Source organism: Cornus florida, unplaced genomic scaffold, assembly GCF_030987335.1.
Source record: "Cornus florida cultivar Cherokee Brave unplaced genomic scaffold, ASM3098733v1 CherokeeBrave_3.0.0_Hap2_Chr11, whole genome shotgun sequence".
NCBI lineage: Eukaryota > Viridiplantae > Streptophyta > Magnoliopsida > Cornales > Cornaceae > Cornus > Cornus florida.
This window is the reverse complement of record NW_026775581.1, coordinates 44,337,955-44,357,108: the sequence shown is the minus strand read 5'-3', so window position 1 is coordinate 44,357,108 and position 19,154 is coordinate 44,337,955. Positions and strand designations below refer to the sequence as shown.

Here is a 19,154-nt window from a genome sequence, read left to right as displayed (position 1 = left end):
AAGGCATAGTGTTTGTCATTCTTTGTGTTTGTTGTGTTTTGCATTATGCATACATGGACGTCCTTTATTGAGACCAACTCTTGTCCCTCTTGATTTGCATCTTGAATCTATCGTTAGAAATCCTAGGAGAAGAGGAAGTTCAAATCGAGCTAATCTATCAATGGATGACCATAATGACAATCATGTTGAGGACCTTAGTCACATAGACCAACAAGGTATCCTTCATCCCAATGTGCACGATGAGAACATACAAGTACCATTAGGCATGCCTAGGCCATTCATTCACCAACCACCACAACAACAAGGCCAAGTTCCATATGAAATGCCAAGGCCAATGTATGCTCCACAACCTCCCATTAACAGTCAAGGAATTCAAAACTAAGGTGTTCATGTTGCACCTCAAGTTGCTAATCCACCTCTTGCTTTAAGAGACCATTATGTGCCTAATGAGTATAATGCACCTACATGCATCCAATTGCCTCCATTTAGAGCACATCATTATGAAATTAAGCCACAAACCATTCAAATACTTCCTAACTATCATGGACTTCCAAGTGAAGAACCTTACAAGCATTTGGATGAGTTTCTTGAAGTATGTTCCACCGTAAAATATACGGACATGCCGGAAGAGGTTTTAAGACTCAAACTTTTTCCATTCACCTTAAAAGATAAGGCAAAGTATTGGTTTAACAATCTTAGGCCTTTTTCAATCACTTCTTGGGTAGAAATGCAAGAAGAGTTCGTGAAGAAGTACTATCCGGTTTCTAAGACCAATGCCATGAGGACCTCAATTCGAGAATTTTCACATGGGGATGGAGAAACGTTTCATGAGGCATGGGAACGCTTCAATGAATTGCTTAGGAAGTGTCCACATCATGACATGCCCAAATGGCAATTAGTTCAATATTTCTTTGAAAGCTTATTGGACAACTATAAGGGTATGGTTGATGCTTCCATGGGTGGCTCATACATTGATAGGTATGAGGATGACGTGTGGAGTCTCTATGAGAGCATGAGTGAAAATTCTTTGCATAGAACACTATCATCCAAGAATGGTAGAAATTCATAAGGTAGGAAGAGTGTTGGCTTACATCAAGTCGACCATTCAAATGAAATAGCCACCGAAATGAAGTCTTTGTCTCAAAGGTTTGATCAATTTTTGATTAACCAAAACTCGGCGAACCAAGTATCTTCCTTCCCTAACCATTCTCATTGTGCATCAAATGAAACATGTATGACTTGTTCTAGTGTTCTTCATTCTACTTCTCATTGTCCTCACAGACAAGTGCAAAGTGAACCTAATGAACAAGTCAATGCGGCTTTTGTGAACCAAGGGAACAATCCTTATGGTACTCATTATAATCCAAGTTGGAGGAATCATCCGAATTTCTCTTAGAAAAACCAAGGAGATGGCTCAAACCCTTCCCAAGGCGGTTTTCAAGGGAAGTACATTCCACCTCCACTTCAAAACCAAGGATCCCAAGGTTATAAACCTTATCAATCACAAGGGAATCAATTTGCTAATTCTCATTTTCCCAACCAATCTTATTCCCAAGGTAATACTAGAAGTCCCACCTTCGAAGAGAAAGTTTTGAATGCTTTAGGCACTTTAAAGGCTAACACTCAATTGTTTCATTCTCACTCTCAATCTATTGTGAAGTTAGAAACCCAAGTACGACAAATAACAAACACTCTCAATGCAAGAGAGAAAGGAAAGATGCCTATAAATGCCCCACCTAAGCAATAATGTGCTGTGGAAACCCATTCCTCATTGGAAGGCCACACCATTGAACATGTTAATGCGGTGACTACCTTGCGGAATGGTAAAATTATGGACAATCAAGTTGGAATGTCCAATGAAAAGAGTGAACCGGTGCAACCTCAAGTTGTCACCCGTCCCATTTCACATCCCATTCCTCCTTCATTACATATACATGATCTTGTAAATGAGAAAGTTTTGAAAGATGTGTTTGGAAAAGAAATTTTGAAAAATAATGTTGAAAAGGTTTGGTTGAAAAATGATTTGAAAACTTCTTGTGTTGAAGAGAGTTCAAAAGAAAATTTTGAAAAAGTATTTGAACCAAAAGTTCCATTTTTGGATACTTTAAAATGATCTATTTCAAAAGACAAGCAAAAGGCAAAAACCAATGAAATCATGGAAATGTTTAGGCAAGTGAAAGTTAATCTTCCACTATTGGATGCAATCAAGCAAATTCTGGCTTATGCCAAATTCTTGAAAGACTTGTGCACCCAAGAGCGGAAGAACAAGAGCCAAACACCAAGAAAAGTGGTTTTGACCGAGCAAGTGAGCTCAATTTTGCAATATAACACTCTTCCAAAGTTTAAGGACCCCGGTTCACCAACTACATCATGCATTATTGGTGATCATATCATTAATCGGGCACTTCTTGACTTAGGAGTAAGTGTTAGCCTTCTTCCATACTCGGTTTATGTCAAATTGGGCCTAGGTGAATTGAAACCGACGTCGGTAGTTTTGCAACTTGCCGACCGATCCATTAAAAAGCCTAAGGGTATAATTGAGGATGTTTTGATAAAGATTGACAAATTCTTCTTCCCAGTTGATTTCGTTGTCATAGACACGGAACCGGTTCCCAATCCTAAGAGCGAAATTCCCATTATCCTTGGCCGTCCTTTCTTGGCAACCGCTAATGCCAACATCAATTGTAAGATGGGGATAATGAAGATCTCATTTGGCCACATGAAGGTGAAGTTGAATATCTTTAATCCCACACCCAATTCATTTGACAAATATGAAGGAGAGGTTAATGTTGTAGATAAGTGTCATAATCTTCAATGTCAAGGAAATGAGCTTTTGTGTAAAACCAAAACTTCCAAAGGATCATCTTCAACCTTGGATTCTAAAAATCTTGTTTCAAACTCTTGCTTTGAAAGGACATGGAAGCCCAAAGGTTGTGATTGCATAGACAAGGGACCAAAGGTTTCTTTTGAGCTTAATCCAACAAGTTCTTCAAAGAACCATTTGTTGGGAGGAGTTCAAAGCATCTATCACCCTAATAAGGAGGGGATGCTTTATAAGATCTTTGATCTGGGCTAAAAGAGCCCAATGTCTTGCTAGAGACGTTAAAGACTAGCAAAAGCATTCGTAGGGTGTCAAAACCTTATTCTTCCCCCATTTATATCTTTCATTTCATTTCTTGCGAAGTCTAGATACTCTTTTTTGGTTTATATACATTTCAAGGAACTTTGGTAAGGATTGCATAAGCTTTCATGTCATTAATGACCATTCTGCATAGTTCGATCGATCTCAAACTTGAGTTTGATCGATCGAACTCCATTCTGCATCCAACACTTAGAAAAAATTTCGACCTGCAGAAACCTACATCCAAATCACCTCTCTGTCCCATCGTTCGAACTAACTCTTAGATCGATCAAGAGACCTTCGATCGATCCAACTTCCAAGTTCGATCGATTTCATGATTCAACACTTAGAAAAATTTTGAGCCTGCATCAACCTGCATATTTCACCTCTATGTTTGATCGATCGAAACATTCTAAGATCGATCAAGAAGTTCTTCGATCGATCCAACTTCCAAGTTCGATCGATCTCATGTTCCAACACTTAGCCAATTTTCTGAGCCAAAAACCTGCATATTTTTGCTCTCTATCTGATCGATCGAACTCTTGCTTCGATCGATCTCAGTCTTCATTTCATTATTCTGACTTTATTTTGACTTTTCAAATTTCTAAAAATCCAAAAATAATTGCATTTGTATTTTATTTTATTTTATTTTTCAAAAAGTTTTCAAAAATTCAAAAAATTCTATTTTAATTAATTTTTAATTATTAGTGTTTATTCAATTAAATTTAATTAAAATTTAAAAAAAAAAAACCAAAAAATATTTTATTTTATTTTCCAATTTTAATTTTAATTCCAATTTTTAATTTTAATTTTCCAATTTTCAAAAATTTCAAAAATCCAAAAATACATTGAAGAGAGTTTATCAAAGTTCGATCTATCACAATTGAATTCGATCGGTCGAACTCTGTCGAGAATGTTTTTAAAAATAGAATCGAGGGTTCTCAAGATCGATTATTTAGATCGATCTCATCCTCTCTGCAAACCCTTGTTTCCCTCTCTGCGCCGCCGTGCACCCATCGTCTTCCCCTTCTCCAGCAAGCCCTTCGGTGTCATCAAGCTTCCCGAATCACTCTCTCTCATCTCGATTTCATCTCGCCTTCTTCATCTCCAATTTTCTCTTCGGTTGAGGTAAGAACCGAGATCTACTTTGAAACTTCATTTGATTTAATGCATACATGTTTTATATATTTGATTTAGGATGCGTAGATGATCAAATCCACCATTTTTATGCTTCGAAGAATTGTATTCCAATATATATATATGTGTGTTGCTTCGTGTATATTTTTTGCATATTTTTAGATTTTGATCTCATATTGGGAGTTTGGGCCTCGTTTAGTGATGGGGATTTGTTGATTTGATGTGTTGTTGGCCCCACGAACACATTCGTGTGGGCCCCATGCTTCCAAAGTCACAGATCTGTGACCTTTGAGCTTTCAACATCATACAGTTCGATCGATCGAGCTAGTATCTCCGATCGATCTTAAGAGATCGATCGAACTCATGTCTCCGATCGATCGAAGCAGTGAGATCGATCTCACTTACTTTCTATCGATCCAACTTTTGTGATCGATCTCATTTCTTTTTATGATCGATTGAACTTCACAGATCTCACACACACACTTCATTCATCATATCTTATGTTCATGCTATCATATCTATGCCCAATGCCTATGATATTCCACATTGGATGCATTTCATACTTACATTGTTTAGCATGTTTCATATTCTACCACTTGTATAGATTCATGTCACATTTGTTTTGTCTATTTTACTTGACATACATGATTCTATTTCGTGCTTTAAAATTTCTTATTCTGGCACTAACTCCCATTGCAAGTTTTTCTTTTTCTTTTTGCAGGCCATGGTTAAGAGGAAGACCGTTGCCAACAGGCAACACAGGCCCACCCGACATATTAGGACACAGACAGAGGAGCCAGCAGAGCCCTCTTATGCACAGCAGGAGCCAGCACAGGCTATCCCACCTCAGTCACCATCTTATGAGCCTAAGGATGACCACATACCATCCACCTCTGCAGCTCATCCTGCTTTCACTCCATCACCATTTCCACCGTAGACTGGAGCTGAGCATTCACCTATACCACCTTAGCCAGCTCAGCCTGCTCAGCCAGCTTATCTGGGGCATGACAGGCCCACGCCTCGATATGTATGCATGACGCTCGACCATGAGTCAGAGTTCGACATTGCCTTCTTCTCTAGTTCGATGCTAACCCAATCTGCCGACCATGATATTATTCAGAGGGGCCTAGCCGCTATTCTTGCCCCCATCATAGAGCCAGTCTACACACGGCTGGTTCAGTTGTTCTACCAGAACCTCCGACTATCACCGCGTACCACAGCCGAGATGGTCACTTCTGTTGATGGCCATCCGATCACCATCACAGTGGACTCTTTAGCCCGTTCTTGCCGCTATCCACACAAATGTCCTCCAGAGCTTCAGGACACATCCGAGGCTATTCAGGCCTTCATATGCTGACATGGCAGTTTTTCTCACAGGTCACCATGCTAGTGGCGAGACCTTCGCCACCCGGGCATTCCTTCCAGATGACATTTGGTTTACCGATTCCGTTCTTTATCGGAATATATACATGGCGGGGCACAAGATCCAGATGAGGGGCAATTATCTGACAGCTCTTTACTCCTTCTACACCGGGCACTGGGTGTCCATTCCCGCTCTCATCTGGAGCGTGATGAGGAAGTTATATAAAGAGTACATCAGTAAAGAGACGCCCGGACGGGCTAAGTCTATTCTTTTTAGCCACGTCATCACCCAAATTCTCATCGATCAGCGCTACCCCATCCATCCTCGGGAGCACCCAGAGAGAGGTTCCTGTCACTTCCTCAGGAAGGACTGGAATAAGACCTACCACTCCATTATTACCAGGCTACAGGACCATACAGTAGTGGCTGCAGCGGAGTTAAAGTTAGAGGAGGCACAGGCACAGGCCCAGGCAGAGGCACCGGCACCAGCAGAGGTAGCAGCACCACATCCTGCAGCTGATGACGCACCAGTCGATCCAGCTGCCTAGCATTTAGACATAGACTTAGAGCGCCCTGTAGATGACGCAGAGTAGGACTCTCCAGCCAGGTCACCCATTCATGAGCAGGAGCAGATTCAAGAGCTTTCTTCTGATTTATCTGTGCCTGAGGCTCCAGATATGACCCCCGGCTTTGGAGTACGTCTGCAGACGCATGAGGATGCTGTTGTTGCCATCTGAGCTTATCTCACAGCCCACAGAGCTGATTTTGCTGCCTTCCGCACAGATGTCGCAACCATGTTTAGAGATCTATCCAAAGACATCCGCGGAGCCCGACCTGCCCGTCCTACCTCATCCTCCTGAGTTCCCAGTCCTTTCTATCTTATAATCCCTCTCTCCTTTTGATACTTTACTATTGTCACTGTACATTATTATTTTTACAGCCGGTCTGTCGGCTTTGATATTTTTGTTGTACCTGCACTTTATCTGTTTTATATATATATATGTTTTTGCTATAAATATCATATGATTATATTCTCATATGTGTATGTTTGACTCCATCAAGTGCATCACAGTGACTTCAGTAAGAGAGTGCTACCCAATTTTCAGGACCACCCTTATACCTCTCTCATTTCTTTATCTGTTTATCCCATTTACACTTGCATGTCCACTGTGCACTGATTATCCCATTTTGTTATCTGATAAGTTTATCCAAGTGCCAATTTTCAGGACCACAGTTCATCCCAAGTTTGGGGGGGCCATGCCACCCACTTTGGATACTTCAGTTCCGATCGTTCTTGCTTAGTTGCACTGATATACTCTTTCCTTTGTTCTCTTTACACACGGAGGACATTATGCAATTTAAGTTTGGGGGGAATGGTGCTTTACAGTGTTAGTTTTAAATTCAAATTTTTAGTATGACTTGTGTATTTGAGGGATATTTCTATGATTGGTCCATATCTAGCTATGATTTTGATCTTTTAAGGACTATATTGCTTAAAATTTAAAAATTGCTTGAATTGAGAGTCTAATACTCCTTGTATGCCTTAGGGATGCCATTTAGGAGTAAATTTTTTGAAAGATTGATATCTTGCTTACACTTGTGGTCCACATTATCTTGATTTTGTGATTGTTTTGAGACTCATTCTAGGATTCTACACTAGCACAGACACACACTAGCATTCATTTGTGAGGTACATGCTTTGTTGATTATTGAATTGGTTATATCCCAATTGGGCTAGTACTGCATTGAAAGCTTTCATTCTTAATAAAGGTGGATAACAACCCCTTTTCACTAAGTAGTTAGGATTCTAGCCTCATCAAGCATTGAACTTCTCGGGCCGAAAGGTAGAGGGCCCAAACTCTAGGTTAATAATTGAATTCAAAAAAAAAAAAAAAAAAGTTACAAAAGCAATAAGAAGTGAGGACTTCTCCCAAAAGGTGAAAAGTGGGAAATGATTAGATGGTTGTTGTCTTGATTTATAGCCTAATTGATTTGAACTTATAAGTCCGTAGGGGTATTTGAATGCCTAATACCCTAAAGCCGTCTAGTTTGGGAGTCATTGACCTAACGCTCGACCTCGTGAATCGCTAGAAAGCTTAATAGATCAACACATTGCACCATGCTTCCATCTTTGATCCTATAAAATATATATATATATATATATATATATATATATATATTGAGTGAAAAGAATAAGCGCACCTAGATGAATAAAACTTTAATAAAAGGTCCACTTTTTGTCTTGATGATCGGTACTAGATTTGTGTGCTAGTTTGAGAGTAAGGATGTGATTAATTCTTTAGTTGGCTAAGATAGCAACACATTTGATGCCGGTCCACTCAAAAGGATTCTAGAGTTGTTTTGATTTGCATGATCATTTTCTTGATGTGTGGAGGACCATATTTGCTTGCTTGATGTTGAGATTTTAGGAGACTGCTTGGAAAGGGTTGAAAAATTGCATACTTGAGGTAGTTTTCTCCCAATACTTGTTTGCAATATTGGTGCCTCTTTTAAAAGAATAAGCTTAATGTTTGTGGGTACCATTTCTGGAAACCCTCACGAGACTTCACTCATCCATGAGGAGTAACCTAGGCGTTTAAAAAGCTTGTTGCATATGCTAAGTGCAATCGTGTTCCCTACGAAAGTGTCGTTATCCATTTATTATTTTCTAGTTCATAGTTGTATAGTTGTTCATTTCATTCCTTTACTTTCTAGTTCATTGCTAGGGACTAACAATATTTAAGTTTGGGGGTGTGATGAGCGCTGAAAAATGCGTATTTAAACCCCTTAAGCTTAGGTATTCTAATACCTTTATTTATCTTACTTTACCATTTTAGATTGATTTCATATTATTTCTATTTTCAGGCACTTATCCCGAAAATAAGCTAACTCAGCCAAATAAGAGCTTAATTGAAGCAATTCTGGGATTAAACAAAGAAAGGAGCAAAGTGGAGCAAGAACAAAGCAAATGAAGCCAAATGTGGGAAGCAGCAAAGTTCGATCGATCCAAGTTCAAGGTTCGATCGATCGAACAATGATTGATCTCAGCACTTCAAAATAGATCCAAGCCTAGACCCAAAAGCATAAAGTCCCAAAAGTTTAATAGATCCAACACCATCCTTCGATCTATCGAACACTTTTGTCCTTATTCAAATGATTGATCATATCCACAGCTGTACCACCCACTAACTACTTTTGTCCTTTTCCCACAAATATCTCTCTAAAATATCTCGAATTTGTCTTTCCCCAAAAAGCTCAACCAGTTAGATCGATCCAGCCTAAGTTTGATAGATCTCAGCCAGTTCGATCGATCCAAGTCTAAGGTTCGATCGATCGAACTTCCTATAGTGCGAAAAAGTTAAAATTCCAGCTTGTGCAATCTGTCCTCTATCCAATCATTAGAGAATATTCTTTGCACGACCCCAGCTCATTTTATGTGCCACTTGACCTACCTAGATAGATTATTCTAGGGTTTAATCTCTTGGGAGGAAGCTTAGAGGATGAGGAAGAGGAGGCTAGAGACACCATTGGAGTTCTTTATCAACAAGGAGCAGATTTCAACCATGGAGTTAACCCTTAAGGGTTGAAGCAACATCACCATGAGTGGCTAGACATCCTCTTGGGGCTAAAGTTAGACCCAAGCATGCTTGCTATATCTTAATCTTATGTATTATTGAGGGATTAGTGTTGTAATTAATGTTTTGACACTTTAATATATATAGGTTTTGTTTATTCAATGATTTATGTGGTCTAATGCTTCCAATTGATCATTTCATTCTATCCATATGTCTATGTATGCTAGAATAGATGTTCATATGCTTGTCTCTAGATTTTGTGTTATTGATGCATATCTATGTGTATTAATGCTATAGATTTGGAGATTGTCAAAACATAGTGCTTAAAGGAATGCTTTTGTGATTCTCTTAATGGTTCATACTTATCTCTTGATGGATTGTACCTCTCCCTTAGTTTATTTTCATGCTCGTAGTATAGATGTAGTGTAGTTGTAGTGTAATGCTAAATGGGAGGACAATCTATGCTTGTTGTTTGATGATCCAAGCTTTTGAATGCAAGTAGTATATGTCTCTAACCTTGTGTTGTATTTGGATTGTGAGCTTAATGAAAGGATTAATGACTTGTTTTGATTTATTGTGCCTTTCACATGTTGTTTAGACAATATATGCTTCATTACTTAGATATATTGTGCCTTTCACATGATGTTTAGACAATACATTCTTAACTAGTCATCCTTGCTTGTTGAATCAGTCAAACACACACACATACCAATATTGCAACACACCATTTGCCCTCATTAATCACTTGTTAATGATATAGAAATGCATTGCTTGGTGGTGATCTCTAAACCCCAAGATCTCTCTCTCTTTTACTTACTCTTAATTACATTCTTTTGCTATCACTTAGTTTAATTTAGTTGCTCTCTAATCAACCAACCAACCAATTGTTTGATTACTCGACCTACTAGCCCTAATAACAATTCAACGACATTGCTTGATCCTCATAATCCCTTGGGACGATCCCTACTCACCCTAGCTATATTTATAGTGAAAGGTAGTAGTGGCTTCTATAAATGAAAAACTCTTGGCCCTTGCCTTAAAATTCACACTCTTAAGCTTATGGTAGGACGACGACCACCAAAGTACCATAAATATATATTTAAAAATCCATCCAAACCAAAGTAGTGCCGCTCAACTGTTCGTTACCATGACATAAATATAAGTAGGATTTAAATGTTATAATTAATCCATTCCCTTATTCCAGAATAGGTAGGAGGTAGGGTTTTGATCTAATCCATACCTAATATGCCGCCGTCCCATACCGGTGCATATAATCCACAAAACAAACTAATAATTGATAAAACAGATAAAGCAGTTCAACAATTAAAATCCAGAATAGGTAGGAGTTAGTGTTTTGATCTAATCCGTAACTAATATGCCACCGTCCCATACCGGTGCATATAATCCACAAAATCCATAAAATTGGCAGAACAAGAATAAATAGTTCATCTGTCATACTCCAAAATAAGCATAAATAAAGTCTAATATATATAAGATCATATTATGTATCCAATACAAGATTTAAAAATCATGTTCTAGTCATTTAAATTGCTAAAATAAGACTAAGCAATTAAATCATTTATATCCGTTAGCAGCATGCAAAATTGTTTAAGCTTTCATACTGTTCAATCCATTAGCATATAGACATTAATTATGCAATATGGGGTTTTAATACAACATGAAATAATATTTAGAATCCTTAATATTAACCCAAAACAGTTCGGGAACCCCAAAATATCCAAACAGTGCCTAAAACCCTTTCCAGTACACTTTAAAGCAAGAGAGCTTGCTCTCAAAAGTTGAGAGCCAACTCTGTACCAATGAGAACCGGCTCCCCTACCCTTAGAGCCGGCTCTGTGCCTTAGGGAGTCGGCCCCCTCAAGCCATGGAGCCGGCTCTCTGTCTCATAGAGAGCCATGGCCAAAAAAAATAGGGAGCCGGCTCTGTCCCTATTTCCTGTCATCATTTTCGTCTCCGACGATATTAAAATCCCTCTAAAATCTTTAGTTTAAGTTCCTAGATGTCCGACTAAATCCCAAATCATCCAGAAAAATCATATAAACCTAGTACGTATCGTTACAAGAATTAAAACAGAATATGAAACAATTTGAACCACAAATCAATTTCATTTAATCAACACATAATATGGTTTAAAGTCTGAATTAACATGCATACAATATCAGTTTTTAAAGTCCGATTTAATCCTAGAGATTATTTAGGCATGCACATAACACAGGTGAAAGGGAAAGAGCAAGAAATAGAGCTTGCCTCTAGGTTTCGAATTGAAACCTTAACTTCTTCTTCCTAGTTTTTTCGGTGACATCAGATTACCGTCAAGCCTCTGACTGCTCTGGTTCTAACCCACAAGTAGACCCCATTCCTTTTCCCCTTAGTTCTCCCTTTTCTCCTCACAGTTCTCTCTCTTAATTCGCTGCTACCACTCTTTTCTATAAGGTGGCATGAATAGAAATTTTTATAAACCCTAAGGCAGACAACACTATGTATCTATATAAGTTTATAAAACCCTAATTCCAATTTTAAGAGGAAACAAAAAAGAGAAAAAAAAATCTAATATAAAATAATTATATGTATATAAGTCATAATACTACTATATAGTATTACTAATATTATCATGTACTATTACGTATGTACATATATATGTAACCATTTATAAATATTATATAATTATATATATAGATATATAAAAATATAGATATAAATGAATCCTCCTTATCATTATTAATTAGAAAAAATAATAATAATAACCTCCACTACCCATGGGTCATAACCCTTACCCATGTAGGTCCATCCAAGTAGTCCATGTGATCCATTTATTTGTTCCACTACTACTTTCCAAATCCAACTCCTTTATAAATTAAAATTAAAATTAAAATAAAATACTCACTTAATCTTGCAAATAAAATTACATTTAAACAAACACATCATCTCACAACAAATAATTACATACAGCGAATCAAACAACTTTACACTATCACACAAAATTAAACACACAATTAAATCACGTATTTCAAATAAACAATTAAGCAAATAGAAATGCATAGCCACCAAAGCACATGGCCACATATTTCATTAAAATGCGCAAGAAATAAAAAATTAAATTTCAATTATATCCTTTTGAAAACTTGGGGTTTTTCAAATGGCCTGGCCAACCATTTCTCTGAGTCCGTCTTTCCTTAACATAATATCGGGTTAAAGGTCAACGATAATTGATTTTAGTATACTTAGTGACAGTTTAAGTATGGTGTTGTGCATTGTGTATGTGTGGTTGTGTGATCCAAAATTTTGAGTGAGTCTCATTTGGGATAAATGATATTCTTTGTACGTGTTTATGTGACTTGTCATAGATAGTGGTGCACTTAGTATGGGACTATGTGTCCAAGGAGTTTCAATTATTGGATCTAGTAATCCGTGAACTATGTTGATGGGTTATTTTCCTAGGTACCTGATGGTACATTTGACAGGTCAGATGGTTCTCTTGATTACAGTCATAGGTGTTCAGCTATAATGTAGCTGTTGAAGGCAATAGTTATCAGAAATGGTTTTAAGAGTATCTTGGGATAGCGAGTTGAGCTTGTATGTTGGTTCATTTAGCAATTTAAACGGTTTTACAATCACTGTTTTGTGGGCCTTTGGGCGTTTGGGGCGGATTGTGTGAGGTGCTACTGGTTAAACCTACCGTGTACGGGATCCAACAGTTTTCTGGTGGGATATCTCATATGGACTTTGTTTGTGTGATTTTAGGCATTGGATTGGTTTTGACCGAGGTTGAGTGTTTTTCCTTGATCTTACGTGCGGGAATAGAGGATTGAGTGTCGTGGTGACACGGATTAAAGGATTCTTTACGTGATGGGTGTTGTCGTGTGAGTTGATTGAGACCGTCATTTGTGGAATTGGTATCGACAAGTAGTATGCTCTGGTTAGAAAGATAACAATCCTAATGGTTCCAAAGGACCAAGACTCGGTAGAATTAGGAAGTTTGGTTTGGGGGCTTGTGCCTCGTGTGCCTATAGATGACGGTAAAGAGTTTTGATCGGTACTGTGGTGTTTTTTTCGTCCACTTTGTATTGTGGGGAAAAGGTTGAGTGTGACTGCGGTCGCTGTTCGGTCAAGGTTATGTTGGGTCACAAGCACAGGGTTGCAAGTGACATGGGATGGGGACTCTTCGTGTTTGGATCTTGAGGTATAGCGTATTGCATGGGGTACTCAGAGACGTACTCCGTTTTTGTATCCTTTCATCTTTCTCTTGTGAGGTGGGTTGATTTCGGGGACGAAATCTTTTAAAGTTGGGGAGATCGTAATGTTTTCAATTTTTTCCATTTTTTCATTTTTTGATTTTGCGAGGGCATTTTCGTCTTTTCTTGTTTTACGTGCCAGACACCATAGGGTGTGCTGGGTGTGTCCAAGAGTTGGTTGGGGCATTCCATTCAGTTCAGCACTTATGGAAATTCATCGGTAGCCATTTCAGCATTTTTTTGTTTTTCGAGCCGGACGGTCCCAACGCTACTGGAATTGTCGTGTACGGGGATGTTGTTTAGGTCCATTTGCACTTTATTTTTTTTAATTAGTTTACTTCGTGTGGATGTTATATAGTTTGTATATTTATATGTGTGGTGGAAGTTAAAAAGAGGAAAAGATTTTTTTTTTAAGTGGTGGGACCCACCACTTTCCTTTTTAATGGCCATAAGGCCATTTAGGCCTTAAATCTCTCTCACTCCCTGCAGCTCTTTCTCCTCCTCTCTTTTCTTTTCATTTTTTTCTTTTTCCTTTAAAGCTTCAAACCTTGATTGCTTCTCAACCAATTGGAGTTTTTGGACGCCGTTTGCGGCAAAACGGAGAGCTCGACGAGATCTACATAGTGATGTAAGCAATTACTTCTTTGGCCACCCATAGGTTTTTCGAATTCTAGGGTTTTGGGCTTGAAAATTTGGGGCTTTTGCATCCATTAAGGTAGGGGAAGTCAAAAACATGAATCCTATGGTTTTAGTGAGTTTCTATGCATTTTCTTACTTGAAAATCTTGACATTATCAAACATTCTATTTCCCTATGATGAAATGTGAAAGTATGATGTGTCTTATAGACTTCATGATTGGATGTTTTAATAATATGATTATGATGTATATTATGATTTGTGTATTGACAATTGGTTTTATGACATGCATATTCTTGACAAGGGGGTTAGTTGAGAGGATGAAAGTTGATGTGGGAAAAATGGTTAGGGAGTGAGATGATGGGTTGTGTTGTAAGTCATTGTGATGGTCATGAAGGTTTTTAGTGAGGTTGGGTTAGAAAGGAAGAAGGGAGCATTTGCATTTCATTTGTGATGGAATGTTTTATGAAATTGTGAAATATATGTATGTTGAGATGATTTATAATCCCATGATCCCTTTTCTTTGGTTGTGGCTCACGGGATTTTTAGGAATGTGTTTTAGGCATTTTTCTATTGAGTTGTTGAGCTCACCCTATTATCATTAACATTTTTCAGGGAATTCGGAGGTGAGTCGGTGAATGATTTATCCATGGTTATTTGATGAAGTTTGGAAGTTTATAATTCAAATGTCCATGCATTTATGATCAATGTAATTGAATTCATCGTGATGTATAATGATGTAATTAAATCTCATTGCGATGTATGAACATTACCTTCTCATTATACACATGTTTATGGATGTTTTGGGATAGATTTATAGTACCTTTATAATCTTCACCAAAGTTTTCTTCATTGGCAGTAAGGTATAGAAATCCAGTAGCAGGTTTTGGACTCACCGAGATGTTTCGGCAGACCGATTCTTTGTTTGGTCTCGGGACTTTTGGGGTTCGGCCGATCGGTTGCCCACTTCGATCAACCGGTTCAGAGGGGATTCATTTCGACCGACCGGCTCTCCATTCCGATCGACCGAACTGTGGTTGCTCTGGTGCAATTTGTTCCTTTTCTTGTTTGATTAAACTTTAAGCCATAAAATGTTGTTTAAAGCCTCCACAAGACATAATTTGGATACAAAGATGATAAATGGACACTAGAGATGTTGTGGATTGACTTAGGTGACCTCATGTTCGGGTAACGGTTCGGACCCACGGGTTTGGGTAATTACACAAAGCTTATTCCAGGTTATTACAGCTTGTTTGATCTCTCACAAAGGATAAGGGGCAAATAAGCTTTAAAAGTCAAAATTAGAGACAATCCGATCGATCAGATATGGATCTGACAGTTGTGAAATTCAAATTTTAAGCCTTGATCCAAGGGGGCTCGGTGTGCAATTATTAGGGAGTCCTTGTGTACGGGGTTTGACTATTATTGGAGCCTTGGAGTAACATATAAATAGAAGATATAGCCTAATTTAATGGGGGTTCTTGATTATTCATTGGATTGAATTAGGGGAATTCTAAGGCTATAATTAAGGTTTTTCTCTCTCTAAAGGTTAACTCTCAAGGAGGAAGAAAAAGATGGAGCAAAGCATAAAGATGGGAATTGAGGCCATGAAGACCATATCCACCACCTCTATGTTTGGCTAAATCATCTCTTAGGGCTTGGATGAGCCCTAGCTTGTGTAATTGTATCTCTTGTCCTCTAATTTGGGGAATTATAAGTTATATATGTGTTTGTTTGGTCTTGTGAATTCTAACTTGGTTGTACCAAGGTTTATGTTAATAATTCTTTCAATTGATCCTCTAATTGATTATATGTTGTCTTATGTGTAGTTGATTAAGGTTTGATCTCTACATTGAGTACTTTTTTAATTGTGCTTAATGATGGCCATGCATTGTTCTTATTGGATACAATTGCTCTTAGTTTGATGGATTATGCTTAGTCTTGATGGTTTTTTTTACATCTTAGATTAAGTGTAATTAGGTAGACAATTCATACCTAAATTTGATAATCCATGATTATTCATTGCAATTGTATTATCTACTTGATCATTGATGTGTGCTTGTAGCCACATTTTCATTACAACTTGTTTATCCCCATTGTTTGAAGGCATTTGATGCAATTCCATGAGTTTAATGGTGAAATCCATGCCCTAAGTTCCGTATACCAGCACATTACTCCAATCTTTTTTCATATAATCTCATTTTCAATTTACATTTAATTGATTTTCATCATTAGTTTAATCAACCAATCAATATCTTTTCAATCTCACGATCATTGATACTAAGTTCATTCCAAGTCTATAATCCCAGTGGATGATCCCTACTCACTATACTCATGTATAGTTGTGTAGTGGTTTTTAAAAGTTGGTGTTCTCAATTGCCACATTTATACATCTATTTTGTTGCACCTCCAAGAGCACATCAAGTTTTTAGTGCTGTTGCAGGGGATTGCAGTTCAATTAGAATTGAATTTAATATTAGTGTTCATTTTATTGCTAGTTTAGGAACCATTTCAAATCATTTTCTTATTACTGTTTATATGTGCAATTAGGTACTTGATTGAAAGAGAGGTAAGCTTAGGATCATAGCATTGTGCATTGGACCTTTGTGAGCGTATCTTAAAATCTTGAACTACATTTGTGCGCTTTTTAGTTTGATAATTGGATAGTCCTTGTTGAGGCTATCAATTGTTTACTTTCTTGTTTAAGCATCGGTCCTTATGGTGGCCAATTTAATTTTGGTATTATAATATTGTTGAATTGAGGAGAATAGGATTATCGTATATAGATGTTTTGGTTATGAAGTTGTTATGACTGTGTTATTTATATGCTTTGTTGCATATGCTTCAAAGGAGATCTCTTCAAACTCCTCTTATTTCACTTGACTTAGAAATTGAATCTTCTCTTCAGGAATTGAGAGATCGTAGAAGGGGACCTCTTCCCATTCAAAACCATTCAATTATTTCACTGGCACAAAATAACATTCCTCCAGTTCTTCCCAAACCACCTTAAGTAGCACATCCTCTTCCCAATCCTCCCATGGTTCTTCGAGATCACTACACTCCAAATATTTATAATGTTCCCACATGTTACCGTTTACCAAATGTCTGGGCTATCTGTTACGAAATTAGGCCCAGAATCATTCAAATGTGTTTGGTATTTAGCGGTTTAACTCATGAAGATCCATATAAACACTTGGATGAGTTCTTATAGGTATGTTCCACCGTGAAAATCACAAATTTTTAGGAAGCAGTTTTAAGATAAAGCTTTTCCCTTTCTCTCTTTGGGATAAAGCAAAGTATTGGTTTAATAACCTCGGGTCGAATACCATTACTTCTTGGGCACAAATGCAACAAGATTTTTTGAGGAATTATTCACCCGCAAGTAGAACAAATCAAATGCGGACTGCCATTATGGGATTCTCTTAAAATGATGGGGAGCCATTCTATGAAGCATGGGAGAGATTAAATGATTTACTAAGGAAGTTTCCACATCATGACCTTCTAAAGTAGCAACTTGTTCAATGTTTCTATTAAAGTTTATCTGACACTCATAGGCAAATGGTAGATGCTTCATATGGAGGTACTTTCTTGCTTAAACATGAAGATGACCTATGGATTCTTTTTAACAACTTGAATGAAAATTCCATGCATCGTGTTTCTTTTACTCGATCGGGTCGTGTGTCAATGTTGGGGGGAAAGAAAACTGAAAATCTTTATCATATTGATAACCCTATGGAGGTCGCCGTGGAAGTCAAAAATATCACTCATAGGTTTAACCAATTCTTGATGAGTCAAACCTCGGTACCTCTATATTCCTCTTCTCCCCAAATTCAAAGTGAAACATGCATGATTTGCTCGAATCCATATCACAACACTCAAAATTGTCCCTATGGACAATCCATTTCAAATGAGTCTTAAGAGTAAGCGAATGCCACATTCTCTCGCTCTAGTAATAATCCTTCATGTAACACCAACAATCCCGAAGTGGAGAGATCATCCAAATTTCTCATAGAGAAATCAAGGAGCAAGTGTGAATACTCCTCAAGGAAAATATGTCCCACCTTATCTCCAAAATTCTCAATCTCAAGTGTGAATCCTCCTCAAGGAAACCTCGATAACTCCATATTCCTCTTCTGCCTATGGAAACATCCTTAGGATGTGGATTATGGATGATAGGAATAATAGGAACCCTAAGCTTTTCTTTCTTTTCTTGTTCTTCTTTAATTTGATTATCAACCACTCTACCACTCCTCAATGTAGTAATAGCCTGTACTTGCTCATGATGAATACCTAAAGAATTAGTTTCATTAGTCATGTAAGTCTACCCTTTCGAGTTGGCTATTGTATGACTAATCAGCTTTCCATCCTCTCCTCGAGATAGAGTACTCGCTATTTGCCCAACTTGTGCCTCTAGCTTTATTTTGGCTTGTGAATGAGAATTAAGAAGTTGGGTATTGCCTTTAAGATCAATAAGAGCATTAAGTACTTGGTCCTCAAAAGTAGAATTTCTAGGAGGAGGTGGAAGACTAGGAATTTGAATGGGCTGATTCCTAAACTGAGGTAGACGGTAGATACTAGATTAATTGAAAAAATTATTTTGTGGCATAGGATTGGATGAATTTTGATATTGTCCCTAAGATTGAGGAACAATGGTTCCTTGGCTTTGATTACGCTATGACAAATTTGGATGATCTCTCCAGCCAGAATTAAATATGGAAGCATATAGATTGTATTCTGGTCTAGAGAATGCAACATTCACTTGCTCCTGTGAGATCTCAAATGATTGTCCCATCATAGGCCAAGTGACAACAAAATGGGAAGGATTAGCACAGATAGAACAAACTTCCTTTGGCAAGGCAGATTGTGGATTAGCAATAGGAGCAAAACCAGATGATAAAATTTTATCGAACCTACGGTTCAAGGCTTCTATTTGAGCAGCTAACTCACTAGATTTGTCTACTTCAAAGACTTTTTCAACTTTATGCATTCCAAGTAAAGACCTAAACCTAGAGGAAGACGCATGTTGCATTGAATTTTCACTTAGGGCCTCAAACAGTTCTCAAAAGTCAG

The 19,154-nt window shown here is 37.7% G+C and overlaps 1 non-coding gene and 1 pseudogene across 1 annotated transcript; both read right to left on the bottom strand.

Moving 5' to 3' along the window:
- Positions 1-783: 783 nt before the first annotated feature.
- On the bottom strand, positions 784-882 carry LOC132287475 (small nucleolar RNA R71; annotated as a pseudogene).
- A 16,596-nt stretch (positions 883-17,478) lies between these two features.
- LOC132287333 (small nucleolar RNA R71) lies at positions 17,479-17,584 on the bottom strand. Its single transcript, XR_009472997.1, has one exon. It is a non-coding gene; the product is annotated as a small nucleolar RNA R71 (small nucleolar RNA).
- Positions 17,585-19,154: the final 1,570 nt, after the last annotated feature.